The sequence below is a fragment of the Tenebrio molitor genome, chromosome 4, assembly GCF_963966145.1.
Source record: "Tenebrio molitor chromosome 4, icTenMoli1.1, whole genome shotgun sequence".
NCBI classification, from domain to species: Eukaryota; Metazoa; Arthropoda; class Insecta; order Coleoptera; family Tenebrionidae; genus Tenebrio; species Tenebrio molitor.
The window spans coordinates 24426556-24447162 of NC_091049.1; the positions used below are offsets into that span (position 1 = coordinate 24426556).

Genomic DNA, 20607 nt, shown 5'->3' on the forward strand with positions numbered 1-20607 from the left:
AAAATCACGGAGGTAACGGAAGATGTCATTTTGGCTTTTCTTGATATGGGGTAAGTGTGTAGAACTTCATTAAAAGTTAATTCACACTACGGCAAGAATCATTTGAAGAAAATGTAAAGATTGCCAGTTTTCGATAGCCGGGCACTTGTATTGGATGAAACAGCAGAAGTTAAAGAAGAAGATGTTAGGAACAAGAGCACGAAGCTAATGTGGCAGTTCCAATTCAATAATAATTATACTTTTCACTTTTGTGATAACACAAGCCTGCACTGATTTCGATGTTTGCATAAAATTGACAGTTTTTGAACAATTTCGACCCCCTGATTACGAAAATGATTTTGGTTTTGCGCTATCACGTCTAGTTTTTTCACAAATCCTTTTTTCTTAAAATTGAAATGTTCACCTATAATGAATGAATTATTTCAAAATTTCGATATTGTAATATCGGACAACAATATGGATATTCAAAATTTCCATGTTTTATTTGCGAGTGGGGCTGCCGGGCACGAGGCAAGCATTGGACTCAAAAGAAGTGGCCTTTAAGAACTAGACTTGTACCGGGAAGCAATAATAAAAAATAATTTAGTTGTATCCTAAAAAAGTAGTATTAGGTACCACCAATGCATATCAAACTTTGTTTGATGAAGCAAATTGTAAAGTCTCTTGATAAAAATTGACAATGTTTCAAGTATTAATGTACAAAGTTACCAGATCTCTCCAATGCCAAATGAAAAGAGGTTAGGACCTCAAATAAGATCTTTGTACAAAGGTATGATTTTCAAAATTCTATGAATGTTGTTGAAAGGAATGCCTGGACGGCATTTAAGAACGTCATAGAAAAATTGCTTGGAAATCACAAAGATGAATACTACGAAAATATTGTAAGAATCATGTTTAAAAATGTTCACATCTTGGGATGTAATATGAGTTTGAAAGTGAATTTCCCCTTTTCGCACTTAAATCTTTTTCCTAAAAATCTTGGTGCTGTCAGCGAGGAACAAGGGGAACATCTTGACCAAGATATAAAATAAATGGAGAGGTGATATCAAGGAAGATGGAGCGTATCAATGATGGTAGACTTTTGCTGGATGTTACAGCGCGATGTACCCAAAAAAAAAAATACAGCAGGCAATCAATTAAAAGAAGTTTCCTCACAAAGCGTTAAAGATGCCATTCTCATAAGGAATAAAAAATTTAGTTAGATTATTAACCAAGAATTATTATAAACATCTTATTTTCCTAAATAAATTGCTTAATTTTTTTTTGTTAATTGTGAAAAAACCTGACGTGATACAAAAAAATGAATTGTATTTTTGTAATCAGGGCTCCAATGTTATACAAAATCAGTTATCAAAATCAAAACATCGATTAAAAAGTTTTGTTTTGCAGGCCTGTGTAATTACTGTAAAAATGATGAATAAAATGTTACTTAAATAATATGTGTGAGCGTATTTTATGACTCTATAAGATACGTTGCTATTGACGACGTGTCTTATAGAGAAAAGCGTATTTTATAAGAAACATAAGTGCTCAAATGCACCATAGAAACAGTATAAGATATTAGTGTTAGAAAAAAAAAATCACGCCGAATTATTAAAAAACATTCGTGCTGTAACTTCCTTATTTTTCATACGATTTCAATAAATGATGTGTCAAACAAAATCGTTTTAAATGGGCTATAATTTGAATTGATCCAATATTTGTTCTTGGGTTCTGTTTTTGACAAATGAGAGTCAATTTTTTTTTCAAATGGTACTATTAACTTTTTTTGCTCAGTTTTATAGAGATTGTTATTTTGAATATGAAAATGTAAACAACCATGCTCATGCATAGAAACAAAAAGTAGAAATAAAAAAATAATTTATTTTTTTTTAATCAAGCAGTCACATTAAACAGTAATGAAAGTGCATTCTAATTTTGCAAAGTGACTAAAACAACTATGGACATTCAAGACAATGTATACATATTTGACTCCGGCCGATAACAGAGATGATTTAATAAGAAGAATCGTAGCAGTTTGTGAACAAATACTACCAGAATTTTTATTAAACCCCGCAATGGGCGTCAGTGGAAGGTGTCGAATGTGCCTTAGAGAGAATGGAGGTAATTTCGAACATTTGCTATAGTAAATTAAGGTTACTTGATTTTTGGAAATTCTATTTTTTTTATTAAAAACAAATTTTTGATTTTTTATTTTAATGTTTGTGTATTCAGAAGATAAACATCTATCGCAATAAAGATAAAAAAAATATACAATGCAACTTAAAAAAACAAAGTCAGCTGCGGTCTGTCAAAAAATATAATGTCAAAAAAAATCATAGCATGTCGGGCTATAGTGTTTCTAAAACGATTTTGTTTGACGTACCATTTATTAAAATCGGATACAAAATAAGGAAGTTACAGCACCAAAGATTTTTCATAATACACCCGGTATGTTAGTATGTAATTACAATTGAAATTTTTTTTTTATATTTACCTACACTTCTCACAAACAACACTGAAAATAAAAAATTGTTTCAAAATGAATAAAAGTTGTAAAAAAAATATGGTCAGAAAAACGCAGATAGGTTTTTAAAAATATAATAAAGTTATATAAGTATAGAAAAAGAAAACCTAATACACATAAACTTATTGATTTCGGAATAAAATTAATTTCGTGTATTTATGTCGAATATTCGAATCCGAATTTAGTCGACGGATGGGGTACTATGATTGGCTTTTGCAACGCAAGCGTACTTCTCTATGTTCTCAAGAAGCAAGACAGCGATATGTTTTCTGTCTCATAATTTTTGCAATAATATTTGGGCACGAAGCGCATTATATCTTATATCAAATAAATTTATATTTAGAGCAACCTATGGAAATTCAATTGTTTGCAACATTTTTCCAGCGTAGAAAATGACACAAGAAACGTCTGACATTTTAATGAAATAAAATTAGGTTAGAAAATATTTTTAATTTTTGTAGTACATTCTTCCCACGGCCTCCTTGATTTATAAGAGACTCGTCTCTTATCCGGCCTGTCGCATTCGATAAATGTCTGTTTTTGAAAATTTCCCGTATAGTATGTCCATCTAGCGACTTTAATGTGACCCATATATTAGTATATGCAACTAAAAATACGTATGAATAATGACATTTTGTATAATAAATTGTCAATTTGAAAAACTAAGTGCAATCGAAACTTTAAAAAATGCCACAAACAAAGAAAAAATGTTGTATTAGTTCACGACATAAAGTTAACATTTCTTATCATAATCTACCCAATGATATCACTTTAAATGCAGCATAGAAGATAGGACTGAGAGATCATACTGGTAATATCATGAGTGCCGCAGAATATGCAAGTAGTAAAATGTTACTAAGATTCCAAAATTTAAGGACCAATGTAAATATTTCAGTCACCTTGCAAGATAGTTCTCTGGAAAAACTAGAAAAATTGTCTTCCTTTACTTATTTGCCAAGAACCAATTTTCAACTTGAGACGGCGGCAACAGCTTTTTTATGTGGCTACTTAATTATGAAAGTAACGGAGGCAGTCCATGGATGTGATTATTGCTTGTCACATTTACAAGATTCAAATTCGAAAAAGAAAATCCCTTTACTGGAATTAATTTATTACTAAGATAGAGGAAGGCTAATTTACCCCAATGATCAATTTGTGGGTCTAGTATAGTTTGGGAATGAGAAATTGGAATTTTAGCTTCTTCACTTGCAATGGGTTTTGGGAAGGTTAAACATTATAGATAATAATGAAGATTTACGGCTATGAGCAGTTCATTCCAGGAGGGACAAACAATCTGCATTTTGCCGATATTTGGCATCCCTTTTTAGTAACTAGCAGGTAGATAAACTTACACTATCGTAAATCTTCATTATTATAATCTTTACAATCTACCCATCGCAAGTGAAGAAGCTAAAATTCCAATTTCTCGTTCGCAAACTATACAATTTACAATAATTTCAATAATAGTAGAAATTCTACCAAGCATTCCAAAGGAAAATATAAATTTTGTTTTTAAGAATATCTTGGCCTCAATCTTTCGGGAAATACACTAATTCATTGTCCTGTTCATGGTAAAATGTGAGTGAGACACTTATTTAAAAATTGGAACTTCCTGTCATTGTAAATTTTTGTAAGTTGCACTCACAGACAAATAAAAAAATATATAAAAAAGAAAATTGTTGAAATTAAATTTACCGTTCATAAAAGATCTTTTTGATTTGAGATTTTGAAAAAGTGTCAGATGTATGTGTGCGTTAAAACTGTTGAAAAATGTTGAAAACACGTCTATAAAACAATAATTTCCTGCAAGGCAGGCAACCAGTACAACACATAAGCCCCGTATTGTGGCGCACCCTATAAAACAAAAATAATGCCTAGAACTACGAATGCGGCAGGCCGGATAAGAGACGAGTCTCTTATGAATCTAGGAGGCCGTGATTCTTCCTATTCCCCCTCCACGGAATATGACAATATGAAATTGGGAAAAAGCTTACTATGTAACCTGTTTAACTCCGGAGATTAATTGGTTACCTACAAAAATTACTTTACACTGTTAACAGAATTAGAATGTCGCCTATGCCTACTCTAAATATATGTTTATTTGAATAATTATATGCTCTCCGGCCCGTCGTCCGCGCCGATAATAACAAGTCGTGCCATTCGATGTGAAATGGCCACCAGAGGCACTTGGATCAGTTGGATCGCGAATGAATGGAAACTGTAATAACTACGGAAGGTTTACAACTAGAATAAATGTCAACCGTTAATTCGTCATTGATTATCAAAATAACAATAAATACAATAAGAACTTCAATCATAATCGGTGCAAATCATTTTGTAATATTAATTTGTGTTCGCGAGAAACAGCTAGACATAAAAAGGGTTTGAAACTCAAATAAGTATCAATTGTCATTGATTGTCAAAATAACAAATACAATAAGAACTTCAATGACCAATAATGCAAATCATTTTGTGATATCAATTTGTATTCGCTAGAAACAGCTAGACATTTAAATTTTGACAATTTGAATAAATTTTTCCTTCTGTAATTTCTGTAATACTATTACAGTTTCCCATAACGCGCGAGGTGGTGACATCTACCGATATTTTGACTTTTTTCCGGACGCAGAGTTTTGAGCGATTGGCACGACTTGTTATTACGATCAGCGCAGACGACGCTCCGGCCTATTCATTTGCCAGTTTTCCGCGTTCGCCGTTTGGCGCTACTTTACAGGAGCTGAAATTGGCGCGAAACGTTAAATGTCAAAAAGATGGCATGTAAAATGTTGTCTGGAGACGTGTAAGGATTGTAAAAAGACAAAAACATTCAATGAATTGCCTTCAGACAATATTCTACGGAATCGCTAGCTTGAAAGTTTAAATACTTGCTCAGGTAGGGATTTCAAAAATCTTTTAATCAGTAATAGGACTTGCATATATGATTGTATTTAATAGATACGAAACTACCTGATAAAGCTGTAATCTGCAATTTACATTTTGAAAACAGTTCTTACAAAAATACACCTTCTGGCCGAAAATTACTAAAGTGTAACACGGTGCCTACATTAAAACGTAGTAATCATGTCTTTATCCGTCAAAGTAACAGCTGACAACACAGTGACAGAAAGCCAAGTTTCAAACCGCGTGGTTCCGAACTCAAATCACCCGTTCGCTAGCGCCAAACGGCTTACAACTAAATGGTATTTTGCTCAAATGAACAGGTCGGAGAGAGCCAAGAGTCTCGACTATTTAGAAGGTCGTGTATAAAAGTAACCCAGTACCTATATTAAAATATACAGGAATTTACAAAAAAAAGCACACTAAATAATCAAAACCTCGGTACTCTCGAGATACCGAGTTGGTGCCGCTTTTACACAAATATGCACTTACAAAATTCTACTTTAGTCACAGGTCTGAGCACAACGTACTAACTGAAATTTTATAATACCAGTATTGCTTTATATATATTTCAATTTGTTATCTATCCCTAATTCTTGTGGATTACTTTGCAATCATGATAATATATTTTTTTAATTTTTTAATAATCCAGAAACTGTTCGAAAATTAAGAAGTGAGCAATTGTTTAACAAGATTTGACGTATTAAATTTGCCAACAATATAATTTATTTCACAGTTTCTTTTGTAGCATTATAAAACACCACGAGAGGTTCTACAAGCGCTTGCGTCGGGACTGTAACATCGCTACTCGACCAACCGGAGTTAGCATAGGAGCATTAAAAAAACGCAACGACGCGACGCACCCACCTTCCGTGACATTTTGGGTGGCGCGCTTCATTCCGGTTGATTGCGGGCAACAAATTCAAATTTTCGGTTACACCGTGCCAGTCACGGGGCGGCTGAAGGAACACGTTTTTGCCCCCCGTGTAAGGCTAAGACGGCCTCACGTCTTTGGATCGTCTGGCTGCGATCCATCGTTCTCTCGTACCCCATTGCCTTTTTCTTCTTCTTCTTCTCTCGCTCAATCTTTTCTCAATTACGGGTAACGTTACGGCAATGTGTTATCTTCTTCCTTTCCAAACTACATCTATTCTGTCTGTCTCTTCTTTCTTCTCGACCCTGCGAAGACCAACGATTACTGACCTGACACAACAAACCGGCGCCATAATAGTTCTTTTGACAAGTCAGAGCGCACGAATAGTACTGCGGAAGTGCCTTCATTCGATGCGCCGCGCATTCGAAAATCGGAATGGCTTATCGAAAAAGGGAATAAGTGCCGATCGTCTTGCGCCACGCAGAACTGAAAATGACCGGGGGTTGCGAAAAAACTGCACGAAGCGGAAACGACATCTTTGCGTTGATGACCGCGAAGCGGACCAGGCGTGCCGTGGTCGCACCAAAAAATTTCGATACCGATTACCGTCTCCGAAGAAATCATTAGGTCGCCCCTTTTTAGTAGAAAGGTAATTATATAATTGTTCTTATTCTTGTTACTAACGACGTTCGTTAGAGGTTTTCCGAGGTTGCCGAAATTTTCGGAGGTGACCGACGTTTTTCGAAATTGTCGAAGTTTTTCGGAGTTCCAGAGGTTTTACTGTTTCTACCGTTTCTGCCGTTCTCGCCAGTTTTGCCAGTCCTATTTTTTCCGAACTCCGAAAAACTCAATTCTCTAAATTTTTTTAAATAGCACCAGTTCACGACATAATTCCTTTGCTTTATATCGCCAATTGTTTCATCAAGCTTACTGATTACCCTCAGGATATATAATTATTAATTTTAGTTAATGCCCGTCATTGGGGCTTGTAAGAGAAAATCTGTTCTTATAATTTTTTAATAATTTTTTTGTAAATATGATTAATTGATAATACTCTATTCAAATTTTTTTTATTTGAATAATTATACTTAATTACTTTCCAACTTTATTAAAGAACGTGATATTATTTTTCATTCAAATCTGTTTTTTTTTTTTTTGATAATAATTGTGTCAAGAACTCGAAGCCTTTGTTCCGGCAACTGGCCAAGGACATCAGTGACTCCATCATTTAGTTGCCTGGCGCCCATTGTGAACCCACCCCAAAGCTCCCGAACAAAAACCTGAGCCCGGAAAAGTGACTGGCCCATTTAGGGTCACAGTAGAACAATTGTTAAAGTGATATTAACAGGATTGCAAGTGCATGTTATTCCAAAGGTCAAGCTCTTAGCCCTTGCTAATAAGCATTTCATTCCCAATTTAACTTATTAAAATAATGTAAGTTTTGTTTCATTTTAGTTCTCTTTGTTTTTTGTTGCAGAATTTTTATTGTACAGTCACAAATTTAGATTTATGACCCAACGACAAATTACGTAAATTCCGTCTGGTTCTAACAAAATTCAAATTGTAACCACTCAATATTATCGGGGTTATTAAGAAAATTCTAGAAATATTGGAAAAATTATCATGATGGATTAACATAAAGAATTTGGAATTTAACAGAACTGATTGGCCATTTTCGTCAGGTTGGGTGTGAGAAAGTGAAATATCTCAGAATGATCGAAAAACCACTACAGGAAATTCGGCATCTTCTGAACCAAAAGCAGTCATTCTGTGATCATACTTCTGTATGCGCCTTATTCTTGTGTGAGTCACACATTATGGAAGGTGTGGAATCTGTAACAATGTTTAGCAAGGTAATCGTTTCGTATCAATTTTTAAGCGGTTTTGCTATTATAAAGTACAAAATAAGGAAACAGGTGATGTGTAGTTTGATAAGACATTGTTACTTTAATGGTTTGTTTCGTTTTTGCTCGCTGACGTGACGATATTGGTTAATCCCCCTTTATCTAGAATATTATATTTACGTCGTATCGTGGCCGTATCGTGGGCATATCGTAATGGTATCGTGTAGGATACCCTTTTCAATGACGGTGAACGAGCGGCAAATAAATTTTTTTAAATGGCAATAAGAGTTAAATGTTAAAATTTTTTAGAGTTTTTATGCTCTCTCGAATAGTCAAAGAATGTTTACATTGTGGTGTTAGATAATAACCCTCTCATTATTGCAATATGTATAACGTTAGATTTTTTGGACGACTATACTTATACATCATTTTTAAGGGATAGTTTTGATTCAAGTAACACAATACGCAAAATGTGTGTTTATTCCAAAAAGGTGTGTAGAGTTTGTTTATTTGGTTAAAAGAATTTATTTGTTTTAAATAAAATTAATACAGTTTTGAAAAAGATAAAGAGCGATCAAATTAATTTGTAATCTAGCTATCCATGAATTCGAAATCGTATGTCGTTACTTGAACTCTACGCTCCAAGAAACACAGCTCGAAACACAGATTAGATCTCGACATATCAATCGCAAAAGACATACGGATTCAAATCCATGGATGACTCGATTACAAATTAATTTGATCGCTCGTGTTACTTCCGGACCGAGATGATTTGATCGGTTTTGATCAAATCATGATCGGTTTTGATTAAAAAAAAAAAAATTAAAAAAAAAAGGGGGAATGACAGTGACGGAAGTTTTTTTGAGTTGTTGACTGAACGGTCCCAACTTACGTAAAATTGGCACCACCGTCCGCAAATCGGCCTTGTCTTGTGTTCGTTGTACCTAACGATTTAACTGATTTCCCTCTAACAAGTAAGTGCACGACTTTTCAACCGCGTCAGTGTCCCCGGGCCGGGAACGATAAGAGACATCGCACCTATCACCGGTACCCACAGTGGTCCTAGCTCGACCACCAGAAGCCCCGGTGGTAACACTCGATACAAAACTGATATTATTATTACTATTATTATTATTATTATTAGATTGTGAGCTAACAGGCTGAAAGCCCAATTACAAGCCCCTATCAGTAGGCAGAGTTATATCTTCACAGCTATAAATCACTGTGTTCTCATCTGAGAGGCCACTCTGTCAGACCCTGAAAAAGCTCCTAACTTGGTTCAACCTGCAAGCAAATATATCCACATTCATCTCTACGACTTCGTGGCCACGCAACATTTGGGTAACAGGAGACCGAAGACCGGCGTCCGTATGATATGGTGTAATGAGGAATGTATTGGTTGATCGAGAACCCGAACGAGGAACCCTAAGATTGACTCTTGAGAGTAGAGCAGGGCAATGTAGAGATCCATGAAGCAGTTTATACAAAAAAATGACAGAGTGCTCCAATCGTCGGTTTGACAGAGACTGCAGACCAAGCCTATCTAGCAAAAGTTCCTGAGGATAACCCCTAGGGGGATACAAACCGTCCGACATAAAAATTGCGCTCTTGAGAAATCTACGTTGGACACGCTCTAATTGAGCAATATAGATATTGTGTATAGGCGACCATACCAAAGATGCATATTCGAGTTTCGACCTCCTGATATGACTAGGAAGAAATGAATCTGGACTTAACGCCTTAATTAACAATAACTTGACCAGAAGGATACGTGCGCCATTGAAGTGCGACTATCTCTAAAATTAAAAATTGGCACTGCCCGTTCAAATTTTGGTTTTTGAGCCAGTTTATGGTTGTGAAATTTCTCAAAGAAAGTGAACTTTATTCTATTCATACTCGTAAATTTGATACATACATATTTAGTTTGTTCCATGTAATCGTAGGTGGTAGGTGAGTGTATAATTTTAGTTGACTTTTACAAGTTCAAACAAAAAACATAGCAACTGAAAGAGAAGCGTCGTTTCTAAAATCTGAATGGAGAAAATTGACAAAACATCGTTCTGAGAAAAATTTCCCTCGGAATGAAAATCAAACTATGTACTTAAAATGCAGGAACTTTTTTTAAGACATTTTCTTATTTTTTCAATTTAAACGGAGTAGGTGTTATTGCCTGGAGACCAAACAACGGAATCATATATTCCAGACCGGACTTCATAAAATGAAATTATAAACAGAGAAACGTACGGCAGTGTTGGAAATGTTTGCAGTAGCAGGTGACAAACCCGGGTCTATGACGTTTCGCCACCAGCCGTTTCGTCTTTCTTCTCTGGGAAAGTTCGCCTCTAGCCCAGTTTGCCACTGAAAAACAAACATATTTGAATTTTAGATACGTTTTTATTGGTAAAATGCTTTATATATTATATTTCATTTTTACAAAAATACAGCCTTTCGTAATAGGTACAGAAAACAACTAAATTTGAAACTGCAAATATATTATCTTAAATAGTAAATGGTAATGTCGTTTTCAAAGAATTAGCGTAATTAGGATCCCCGCTTATTGATATAATAATCTACATATTTACAATTCTCATTAAAACTCTATTCAAAAATCTTGAGGGCGAGATTACCGATAGGATTTAGGTACTATTGCGATCCAAAAATTTTGGACACTAATGTCATCGTGCTATCATACATTCTAAAACGACCCTTATGTATTAATAACCTCAATTTTGATTGTGTCAATTTTGAAAATATGAATGTCAGATTTACCGAGAAAATATTCATAAAGTTGTAAAAATCAGACAAATGGAATAGAACGAGGTTTTCATTAATAAAAAATATAAAACAAATACCCAAATGTATTCGCATATTAAAAAAATTATATTTTAAACCGGTGTCAAATTGACAACAATTTCATCTTTCGTGTGACAGTTTCAATAAAGCATAATTTAGAGTAAATTTTTTAATATGACAGAAGTTTGATGTCCAAAATTTTATGATCGTAATAGTACATTAGCTGCGAATAAATAACACTGATAAGATAATTTTACTACAGAATAAATTCTCAGATCAATATAATATATGTATACACAATAAAGAGATTAAGGTCACTAAATCAACACACTACGTGTTCAGGGAGCCCGATTAGTGATTTTATATATCTATCCTTGTCGCACAATAAACTCAATCTGGGGATAAACATAACAGAATCACGTTTGAAAACTTTGAAGTGTCACTAATTGTCAATAATTGTATCTTGTTTTTCAAGTCCCATTTCACTAGTTATCTTATTAAACATATATTCTCTTTGTTTTAAAAATAGTTTCAATTGGTTTTCTCTGTTTTTCGTTTGAATTCAATTACGTTTCTTTAAATAAATTACCATGGTCAGTAATAGGTGTTGTATTATGGCTCGGTTGTATCAAGCTTAATTAACATCCTGTCAGCTAACAACGCGTCAAGTCGGAAATCCGCCCATTTGATTGGCTGATTCAAATAAAATGTTAAATATCCTTCCATCAGATCGCTTAACATTATGTTAACTTTAACAACATATTGTTTTAGAACGGATTTTTTTGAATGGCGGCTGAGCTATTCTTCTTTATTATTTTGAATAGTGGGACAATGTAATTACAGACTTCCGTTAATTAATGCTCACAAAATGGTGTAACTTATTGCGGAATCAAGCGATTCAAAATCAAAGAAATTCCTTTTGGAGATGATTTCCCTTGCTATTCAACGTGGAAACGCTGCAAGCATTCGGGCCACTTTTCCAAATTTTTGTATTGTAAACCAAAAATGTTATGTGCTTAAGTTGATTAATTATATATTTTTCATTAAATTTTACATACCAAATTTTAAAAATGTCAGCATTCAAAGTACCTAATGTAAATTTGGTTTTCACAGTTTTTACAGTATGAAATAATTGTAAAAATGTGTCAATTTTATTCTGACAGTTCCTGTTTTTGTTGCAATTAACTTTATTTCTATAAACACAAAACTGAAATTCAGTATCGAGATTTCGTTTCCGCGACGCGATTCCGTAATTTAATTTTGAACCGTGGTTCCGAGGTTGTTCGAATTAGCGAACGCTCGGATTACCGAGGTTCGGATTATTGACGCTCTACTGTATTTCGTGCGGTAGATAATTGATAATTAATAAATAAATAATACTACTGACAATAAACGCTAAATAGAAAAAGGAGAATGCCCTCAGTTCCTGATGTCATTTTCATTTTCTGTAGGAGCAAATTTTCATATGTATTTTCAAAAAACGTGGAAAATGTTGAAAATCAGTAAGTGTAATACATATAGGTCAAATAATTGAATAATCGGTGCGATTCTAATTCAACATGGTTATCCCTTAGCAATGTCAGAAATGGTTATGTAAACATTTTCTGGTTGTATAAAGAGTCTTGTCAAAAAATGCTATTCTAATTTGCCAAATCATAACCATTTTTCTAACAATCATGGTTATGAAGATTGTTATATAAACGTGTGACAAATGATCTTGCTAATTTGAAAGATGGACTTGGTTGCAGCAAATTTTGGTCTGCATTTTCAAAATAACGTGGAAAATGTTGAAAATCAGTTAGTGTAATACGGTGCGATCAATTAAAAAATAAATCGAGTCGGCGTGTTACCTATGGCAACCCATGCTATAGCATAGGCTCCAAAGCAAACTCGATTTATTTTTTAAATGATCGCTCGGTACATATACCATACCTAGGTCAAAAAATTGAATAATATGTACCTTTTTGCTATTACGAAGTTCTGTTGTGCTTTCAAAGCCATATTGAGATTAAAAGATAAATTGATAAGAAATTAAAATAAGTTAAAAATTACTAAAATATGCTTCTTCTCCAACGTTTGGACCATAATTTCCATTTGCTGGAAATTAGTCTTCTTGTTCCTTTTTTTAACGTTAGCAGAAGAACGGCAAGAATCAATTTTTAAATTAATTGACGCGGGTTTGAGGGTTTGACGTTTGACTTGAGCAATGTCCACTAGCTAAGGAAACTGCGCATGCGCGACGCTTGTTAAATAACAATGTTCATAATAGACCGCGGCAATAACAATCATTGCTCTAATTGTGTGGGTAAAATCCTACCAAATGTGTCAATCAACAGCGCGTTTTATCTACGAGTAATTCTAAAGAATTAGAAAGATCAACTTGATATACTGGGTGCCCCAAAATTCACGGAACAACTCAATGAGGTAATGTCAATTCATGTTAGAAAATAACGAGAAAAATAATAAAAAAATTCTCAAATGATATTGGGATGAGTTTTGGTATTGATAAGTGTAAAATGCAATCAATATGTCGCGGTCATTACGAACATTTAGAATATATAACTCAAGAAGGAGAAATCATTAAAAATTTAAATAAAGGAGAATTTTATAAATATTTAGGTATTAATCTTCTACTTCTTCTTCAACCGATTCAATAACAAAATTGCTAATTAATTTGAAACTTCAGTTACCAACTATTAGAAGAATTCCAAAAGCTTGTAGACATTTAGCTGCAGATAAATTAAGTTCCATTATTAATAATTGTCTTTCGACCAAATCATTATCATCCTTTGAGAATCTTTTGCTTTTTTCGTATAGAGCTTTCAATGTAGCAGAGAAATCTGATAAGTCATTGAATAAGCATATAAAAGAAAATCTTTCTAATTTTGAAGAACCACAAATACGAACTGGTTCTAAGAAACGTACAAATTTATCATTAGCTAAGAAAGTAGAAGCAAAAGTAGCCGATTTTGATATCAGAGGAGTTAAATTATTGTCCTCGGATGACTCATTAGCTTCATTCAACGAAGATGTTGCTGAAGAACTTAAAAAAAAACATCCTCCACCATCTCGCGAACTTTTTTTCCCAGACCCTTCCAAACCAGGAGACATTAGTTTAATAGTCAATGAGCAAAACGTTCGAGAAGCAATCAATTCATTTCCTGCCGGTTCTTCACCAGGTTTAGATGACATGAGACCACAATACTTGAAAGATATCATATCTTTGTCAGCGGGTGAGGCAGGTCAGAAGGCACTAAGAGCTTTAACCAAACTATGCAATTTTTTATTATCTGGGCAACTTCCTTCAGAAATCTGCCATTTATTGTATGGTGCGTCTTTATGTGCTCTTAACAAGAAAGATGGAGGACTTAGACCGATCGCTATCGGAAACTGTTTGCGAAGATTGACCTCAAAGCTAGCCTGTTTTCAAAGTCGTAATATTGTAAATTCGTATTTATCTCCACACCAACTTGGAGTTGCAACTAAACTAGGATGCGAAGCAGCAATTCATACCACACGAACCTTTGTTAATAACGATCAAAACCATGGCAAAGTTCTTCTTAAATTAGATTTCAAAAACGCCTTTAACTCAGTCGAACAGGATTGTATTCTGAAAGAACTCCAACGTCATACTCCACTTCTGTACCCTTATCTTTATCAATGCTATAGAAATCCTTCAACTTTATTTTTCGGTAATCATTTAATTTCTTCTTCTGTTGGAGCCCAGCAAGGAGATCCTTGCGGTCCCATGATTTTTAGTCTTGCCATTCAACCAATTATTTTATCATTGGATTCTCAAATGAATATATGGTATTTAGATGATGGAACCTTAGCTGATTACCCGGAAGTAGTTTTATCAGACTTTAAGAAAGTTATCAATTTATCTCAGGAAATTGGCCTTGAATTAAACTTTAACAAATGCGAGATCTTTTGCTGTTCTGGAGACACAGATTTAAAAGTCATAAAGGAATTTCAAAATTTAGCACCAGGCATTAAAATCTGTGACCGAGAAAGTTTATCTCTTTTAGGCTCTTCAATCTTTGACCAAGGTTTCAAAAACACCGTCGAAAAAACTATAATTACAGTTGAAAATCTTTTAAACAAAGCTGAACTTCTTAACCGTCACGTGGCTTATACTTTAATCAAAAACTGTCTTTTTATACCAAAATTTAATTTTTTATTGAGAACAACTCCATTTTGGAAATTTTCTAATTATGTTAATTCAATTGATTCTTCTTTAAAGTCTTGTTTAGAGAGAATACTTAATTTACGTTTAACTGATTTACAATGGCGTCAGTCCACTTTACCGATTAGATTTGGTGGTCTGGGAATTCGTCGCATTTCCGATATTTGCCTCCCTGCTTTCCTATCTTCAATTAATGGGGTTAAAAAGCTTGTTTCTTTATTACTAAACTCAAAGGATAATGAGCTTAATATTCACCATTATGATGAAGCTTTAGCAGTCTGGGGTGTAGCAAATGAGAACGAAATACCAACAATCCCACAATTTCAGAAGAATTGGGATAATATTAATATCAAAGGAATAATTGCCAATGACTTAATCTTTAATTCACCTAGAGACTTGGCTCGTTTTAAGGGTTTGCAATGCAGAGAATCAGGATCTTGGTTACATGCAATACCTTCTCCTAATATTGGTACTCTTTTAGATAACACTTCCTTCCAAGTTTGTATTGGTTTAAGATTGGGTTGTAATCTTTGTTCACCTCATGTTTGCAAATGCAATGCGAAAGTTGACGAAATTGGCACCCACGGTCTAAGTTGTTTCAAAAGCAGTGGTAGATTTTCAAGACACACTGAAATTAATTCCATTATCAACCGGTCTTTAACTTCTATTCCCCAGATGGGATGACTTTAGTACCGTGGATTAAAGGTCAACCTTTGGTTTGGGACGTTGCTGTTGTAGATACACTTGCAGACAGTTACGTATTGAAATCATCTGAAGTCTCAGGTTTTGCCGCTGAAATGGCTTGCAAACGCAAACATAGCAAATATAGTTCAATCATTTCGTCAAACTACGTGTTTAAAGGGTTAGCATTTGAAACCTTAGGCCCTTGGTGCAAAGAAGCCATCGATTTCATTAGTGTCATCGGAAACCGACTTATCGCGGAATCAGGCGATTCAAAATCAAGGAAATTCCTTTTCGAGAGGATTTCCCTTGCCATTCAATGTGGAAACGCTGCAAGCATTCGAGGCACTTTTCCAGATTCCGCAATATTATCGGAAATGTTTGTATTATAAAACAAAAATGTTTATGTAATTATGTTAGCACAAATATAATTTCAAGATTATTTATTAAAAAAATCATAAAATTATTGTAAAGCTTTTGATGAAAAAATTCAATCAACCTTGGAAAAAATTTTGAATATTAAATTATCTTCAAACTCATGGAATCAAGCATCACTTCCATTGGATTTTGGTGGACTAGGTATCCGTTCAGTGACTGATTTATCTTCAGTAGCATTCCTTGCTTCAATACATTCTTCAATTGCTCTCATCGGATGTATACTCTCTCCTTTAAACAATACATTTGAGATCAAATATTTGTCAGAAGCTCTGGATTGTTGGAAGCTCCTCTGTCCCGGCATTGAGATACCTGATTCACCTAATTTGCAAAGACTTTGGGATGCTCTAATTATCAACAAAAAGTTTAATGAAATTTTGGATTCTTCTGATCATCGCAATAAAGCAAGACTGCTAGCTGTTTCTGAATTGGAATCTGGAGCCTGGTTAAAAGCTCTACCATCTTCTAACCTTGGTACTTTATTAGACCGTCAAACACTTCAAATAGCCGTTGCTCTTAGAATTGGATCTGAAATCTGTCATCCACACATTTGCATTTGTGGCTCTCAGGTGGATAAATGGGGTCATCATGGTCTTTCGTGTTTAAAAAGTGCTGGTAGAATTCCACGCCACAGTGCCTTAAATGATATTTTAAAGCGTACCTTCTCTTCAGTCAACATTCCTTGTATTATTGAACCTTACGGATTGCTTCGTGAAGATGGTAAAAGACCAGATGGGGTTACTTTAATTCCTTGGAAACGTGGTAGAACACTTGTTTGGGATGTAACATGTGTTGATACCTTGGCTGCAACACATTTAGATGGTTGTTCAAGAAAATCAGGTTCCGCTGCTCTTTCAGCCGAAAAATTAAAACACGGCAAATATTGTACAATTAAAGAAAATCATAATTTTGTCGCATTTTCGTTAGAAACCTTTGGCCCATGGAGCCCAGATGCTAAAGAGCTTTTTAAAGATATAAGCAAGTTGCTGCTTGAAAAATCTGGTGTTTCCGAGTCCCCTAGCTATTTCCAGCAAAGAATAAGTATTGCTATCCAAAGAGGAAATGCTGCTAGTGTTCTGGGAACTGTGGCCAAAACCTCAAGACTTGAAGAAGTTTTTTATTTGTTTAAAATTTAGTTTACATATCATATAAAAATAATATACAAATAAAAAAAATCATAATGAGTCGCTTTTTGTGCCGGTGAGTGTATTTCCCACTATGAGCGTCAATTTTTAACCTATAAAGGTTTTAGTATTTTGTATTCATGACATAAAAAAAATAAATTATTACAATTGGAACTCTTGCTACCGTTTCCGAAATAACGTCGTATTTTTGTCTATCGTTACTCCACTAAATAGCGTATCAATTAATAATGAAATTTGGTCTAGTGACTCTAAAGATTTATTGGATAAATTTGATTTATATGTAGGTAACTGCACAAGAAATGCAACTGCAAGTACTAAAAACACGCAATGCGCATTTTTTAAATCTAATTGTTTAAAAAAAGATGCATCCGCGTTTAGTTATTCTGAACTTAATGATGGTTCGTTTATCTAATAACCTTTCTGGGAATTTTTAAACGAGTGCAAACTATTTGCAAAACGAGATCTGTACATTTTAAACGAATTCAAATTGTTTACAAAGCAGTAATTGCTTTGAAATGAATTTATATCCAATGATATGTCAGTGCCAAATCAGCTTAAAAGTTACTTAAAAAGTCAACAAAAGCAACCAGAAATGTTACCATATGTTTACTTACCTACTTCAATTGCAAAACGAACTTTCCTAAGAAAATACATTTTGGGCTAAAACCCCCCTAGCTTATCTACTCGCATTGATGTAAATAATGAACACACGATTAAAATGAAATCTGATAAATTCATATTGTAGGATTTTCTAGTTTGAAAGCTTACCGTCATCTTCATACATAGAGCAAGTAATATTTCAAGATTTTAGAGTACCATGTCCACACACTAGAAAATAATATGAAACATTTAACAACAAATTGTGTTTATTTTTTAATTTGGTTCACCATTCCATATTTTCCACGATGAATCATCTAATGAAATCTTTGCGGTGATTTGTTGCAAAACTATTAGGCATTCACGATCTTTTTGGGACCGAGTTGGCTATGACCATCTAGTGATTTTGTTAGCAGTATCTCGGTGATATCTAACTACCCTAAGAAAATTGACACTTTTTGTGTTAGGTTAGGTTGTTTTCAGTTTAGGGTTATATTTTCTGAATAGGTACTGTAGTGACCCAGTTTAAAATTTAAATTTAAATTTCCGGTACCGCCACAACAGCGCGCCAAATGTAAAGGTACTAGCGGCTAGACTAGGAACTGCGAGCGGAAAGATAGCGGGGGTTGAAGCTCTCTCGCGCGGGTGTTTGAAGAGGGGTAGGTAACTTTTGTTTGGTTTTTCGAAACGAACACACCTTGCGAAGAGCGATCCAGTTTCTCAAATTTGTAAGTTAAATCTGATTCAATTTCACTTCCGTCCCGAGTAGATATTTGTGTCCCCGTGTAATTTATTCCACGTTCGTTGGCTTTTTGGTTTTTTTGTTTTTGGGACCAGGACCACGTGGTAAGGGTCTTGTTTCAGAATTCGCAGAATACAACGACTGATTATTTCACTTTTATTTGTTCGCGAGCGTGGGGTCGATCACGTGGTTGAGTTATCGCCTCTCGCACACGAAAGGAAAATTGTAAATATTAAATTCTGACATGCTAAATTCACAAATTGGTTAAAATCACAATTTGTTCGTATCGGAAAAAAAGTTTGTGTCATGTAATTGGGAAAGCAGTTTAGAGCGACATCAGCGTTCGTTTCGTCACGGGTTGTAATAAATGTTCCGCACTTCGATAGGCATTGATTGGTGATTGGGACTAGGTAGGCCGCTGCACGTTGTAGTTTCGTTCGCTCGGCGTAATTTCTTTTCTTTTTTTGTTTTTTTGTTTCCTTGTCCCCTCCGAACCTACGCGTGAGATTCACGTCCACACATGGAAGTTGTGTGTCCCGTCATCTCCCTTCCGGCCGGCATGCGGATGTAGAAATAGGGCGCGGGGGTGTCGCATGCGTTAGAGGTTGTAGGAATGGTCACACATGTACTCTGTAGTTGAGACAACATTTAAACGGCTCGTGACGAAATCGCGCGTCCCCGTATCTCAACTGTACCGAAATGAAATATTTTATTGTAATTAGTGTTTAAGATAAATTTGTTATGAAGTTTCAAAAGATTCCGCCTTTGGGATACCGTTTACGGAGGTTTTATCGGTCCCGTTTTGCAATAACCGTGTTTTATAATTTGTTTATTTTTGTATTTTGTCGGGAAAAATTCGTTCATTCACCTTAATTCAAAAATCCACTCTGTCGGTTCGTTTGGCGTGTGCGAGTGCAACGTGAGATTTGGCATTGTGTCTAATTTCTTGTTTGTCTTTATTTCTTTAAAAATTAATCGTTTGCTATTTCGATTTTGGTAAATAATGTATTTTGTGTTGCATCGTTTAATGCTGTTTATTTGTGTATATATTTTATTTTGTAAATAATTAAATGAAATAAAAGTTTGGCGTCCTCCACACCTAGTTGTTTCATTTCTATCGACACTCTTCCAACTGGAACCCTCATCGTTTGCATTCCGAACCTTTTTCCGCCAAAAGAAAATCACAACGTAGGGCTCCTCCGATTCGATGACGATCACGACCACATTTGTTACCGTTTTGCGCAGGTTCAAATATTTGGCGGAAAAAGTAATGTATTCAAATCATTACAGTAGTTTTGTCATTTTCATTGTAGTCGTAAAATTTTATTTTATATTATGATTATTGTGACTATGAGCGATTAACGGACACAATGGTTTTGTCGAAAAGGTTGGGAAGCGACGCGGGCGTGAATCGTGCGATCGTGCCCATGCTTGCGTTCGTTCAGCTCGACTTCGAACAGAAGTTGAAATTTAATGTTGTTGTTGTTGTTAAACATTGCGGTTTAGTTAGGTTATGCAGGCTAGTGATGGTAAGTAGGTAAGTGGCAATTTAATAAAAATGATCTCAGTGGCAAGTACCAATCAAGAACAAGAGGCGGTTGTCGTTCCTGTTAACGTCGATGTTCGAAATTCGGAAGATATTGTTGATTTTTTGATAAATAAATGCCGGTTTTGTAAACTTTCCTACGAAGATAAGTTTTATGTACATTAAACAGTTAAAGAGACCCTGTCCTGATGTAACTGATCTAAGTAAAACTTTGGTAACTACTGGTAAACAGAATAGTGCATTTACTAATTCGTGATAGGTACGGAAAATATGATTGGCTTGGTGGCAGTAAATTACTTAATAGTATATTATGTTATGAGGAGCAAAAATGAAGTTTTATGTGCTGCGCCTGGTAGATTG

The 20607-nt window shown here is 34.7% G+C and overlaps 1 protein-coding gene across 7 annotated transcripts in view; it reads right to left on the bottom strand.

Moving 5' to 3' along the window:
• LOC138127825 (uncharacterized) overlaps positions 1-5948 on the bottom strand; it is a 41984-nt gene extending 36036 nt beyond the window's left edge. For 5 of the 7 annotated variants that reach the window (XR_011158440.1, XR_011158439.1, XR_011158442.1 and 2 more), the window contains exon 1: positions 5897-5948. The gene's annotated coding sequence lies outside the window, so the exon portion shown is untranslated. Of the gene's footprint in view, positions 1-5787; positions 5811-5896 lie in introns of those variants that run through there. The other 2 variants (XM_069043897.1, XM_069043896.1) reach the window with 2 other exon arrangements.
• Positions 5949-20607: the final 14659 nt, after the last annotated feature.